General features: G+C 46.4%; 1 non-coding gene across 1 annotated transcript; it reads left to right on the top strand.

Moving 5' to 3' along the window:
- Positions 1-2465: 2465 nt before the first annotated feature.
- TRNAD-GUC (transfer RNA aspartic acid (anticodon GUC)) lies at positions 2466-2537 on the top strand. The gene has a single exon. It is a non-coding gene; the product is annotated as a tRNA-Asp (tRNA).
- Positions 2538-2896: the final 359 nt, after the last annotated feature.

Below are 2896 nucleotides of genomic sequence, written 5' to 3'. Positions count from 1 at the left end.
CCCAGTCTCCTGCAGATGCCGACCTCACCAGGCCGGCATCTGCTTGCGCTTCACCATGCGGCTCACTGAGTCACACTGACGTCATCTGTACTGTACTGGCAGTAGTTCTGCCCCTGCGCAGTACAGTCCGGATAACGTCAGCACGACTACGTGAGCTGCACGCTGGAACGCAAGTAGGCCTCTTGTACCGGAGGGGACCCCGGGCCACCGGCGGGGGCCGGGCTGTGGCGAAGGCACAGGATGGCTGCCAGGGGCTGGAGGAAGCCACAGGTAAGTAGATTTTTATTTATATTATTCATCCTTCAGGCAGGGGTCACACTTGTCGGCTTTCGTGCGCGTTTTCTGCACAGAAAAACTATTTTCAACTGAGAACTCATGTTAATCAATAAGCTAGGTCACACTTGAATGTAGATTTCGCACGCAGAAAAAAAAACTGACATCTTGTGCAATTTGTCAGTTTTCTCTATAAATTACATTAGCTGTTGTAAGGTAGATGTCACGTTTGTCTTTCAGTTTTCTGAAAAGTGTAGAAACTGAAAGACAAGTGTGACCCCTGCCTAAATGTTTATTGAAATGCATTTGCGGTGCATTTATTTGTTTACGACTTTCATGCATTTGCATTTTTTACATGAGCTGCCTTTTGAATGAGGAAAAATACAAGTGTGTGTGTGGTGTGTGTGTGTGTGTGTGTGTGTGTGTGTGTGTGTGTGTGTGTGTGTGTGTGTGTGTGTGTGTGTGTGTGTGTGTGTGTGTGTGTGTGTGTGTGTGTGTGTGTGTGTGTGTGTGTGTGTGTGTGTGTGTGTGTGTGTGTGTGTGTGTGTGTGTGTGTGTGTGTGTGTATAATGTGTGTGTGTGTGTGTGTGTGTGTGTGTGTATAATGTGTGTATGTATGTGTGTGTGTGTGTGTGTGTGTGTGTGTGTGTGTGTGTACGTGGTGTGCATGCATGCGTGTGTGTGTGTGTGTGTGTGTGTACGTGGTGTGCATGCATGCGTGTGTGTGTGTGTGTGTGTGTATAGTTTTACTTTTTTTTTTTTTTTTCCCTTTGTAAGAAGCATTGTATGCAAAACACATGCAATTTGCATTCAGTATACGGATGGGAGCTGCATGCTGTGTGATTTAAAGATGTTGCATTGTAGCGAGACAGCTATTGTTATCTTATTGGGGCTCTACAGAAAATCCTCCTACACATGAACTGTTCTATACAATCAATAACGATATGCAATATGAAAACCTGATAAAGTAGAAGTACAGATATCCGTTATACAAAGTTTGTATTGCATTGTATTATTTCCTTTAAAGGAGTACTGTAGGGGGGTAGGGAGAAAAAGAGTTGAACTTACCTGAGGCTTCTAACAGTCCCCCGCAGGCGTCCTGTGCCCTAGCAACCACTTGCCGATGCTCCGGTTCCCGACGCTGGTTCACTTACTGAATTTGCGACTTTTAAGGAATCATCAGGTGACTTTACAAAAATCTGCTTTACACACCTGGGACTTTCTCCAGCCCCTTGCAGCTGTCACCTGCGCCGCTGTCGCCGCACGGTGCAGAGGACGACCTCGAGGTCGCCCTTACTGTGCCTGCGTCAAGCACCACTGTCAATCACGGCCATGTTATCCGCGGCTTACTGTGCCTGCGCAGCCGTGTCCTCGCTCACGTCACCGGGACTGCACCTGCGCAGTATGCTCCCGGTGACGTCAGCAGGATTTTGTGACTTAATAGTAACAAATTACGGAAATGAACCGGTGGCAGGGACCGGAGCATCGGCGAGTGGCTGCGCGGGCACAGGATGTCTGCGGGGGACTGTTAGGAGCCTCAGGGATGTTAAATGCTTTTTTTCCCCTAACCCCCTACAGTACTCCTTTAATAAAAATTAAAAAAAAAAAGTTACATGGCAAATCTTAGGGAGAGCTGTGATTTGCATGCTAGGTTTATTCTGACCAGCCGGTTAAAATCCACCTACAAAAGCTAAGGTCATTTTTTTACTATGTGTTTGCACTGAAAGATTATGGAAGTCAGCGGTTTCCACTATTATGTGCAGTGAATGACGTACTGGATATGGGTTATACCAGAGTGGATGGTGCAACTCCTATTAGCTAGCCAGAGCCACTAATCACATTGCAGCGCCCACTTTACCATGTGTGATGCCTAAATGACCACCTTCAAATGCAGAGAGGGCAGTGAGTGTGAGCTGGACAGGACTGCACTCACCAACTCAAAGCAGTCAGACAGGAGGGTTGCATTACCAATATGCTCCACTGGGTGTCACATTGTTTTTATGTAGCACTCATTAATATAGTGAATGGAAGCCATGTGTTGCTGTAGGCAAGTTTAGAGCTGTGGTCTTCAGAGCTAGCATTGTATGTTGCAATGTGTAGGACTGTATGGTTTCTGTTACACTATTGTAGAGCATATTGTACGGTGTCACATATCACTGTGGATGGGTTTGTCCTGGCAGCAGTCAGTGTACTCCTCGTTAGTATAGTGGTGAGTATCCCCGCCTGTCACGCGGGAGACCGGGGTTCAATTCCCCGACGGGGAGGATGTTATTTTGCTTCTCAGGCAAACCTTCCTTCAGATGTCCTTATATATTGTTTAGCTGTGCTAATGCTCTACATGGGGTGCCAGGGAGCAGCATTAGCAGGGGGGACACTAGGAGGCCCATCATACAGGGGTGGGAGTGGTTGTTTTATTGCTGGAATTAATTAAAAAATTGATATGCAGACTGTGGCAATGGTAGATCCCTCTCTGATGTCAGATCAAGAAGGATCTATCTATTAGGAGAAAGTCTGTTAAAGGACAACTGTAGTGAGAAGAATATGAAGGCTGCCATTTTTATTTCTTTTTAAACAATACCAGTTCCCTGGCAGCCCTGCTGATTTTTTTTTGCTGCAGTACTGT

Source organism: Hyperolius riggenbachi, chromosome 4, assembly GCF_040937935.1.
Source record: "Hyperolius riggenbachi isolate aHypRig1 chromosome 4, aHypRig1.pri, whole genome shotgun sequence".
Classification (NCBI taxonomy): domain Eukaryota; kingdom Metazoa; phylum Chordata; class Amphibia; order Anura; family Hyperoliidae; genus Hyperolius; species Hyperolius riggenbachi.
This window is presented reverse-complemented; position numbering and strand designations above follow the sequence as displayed.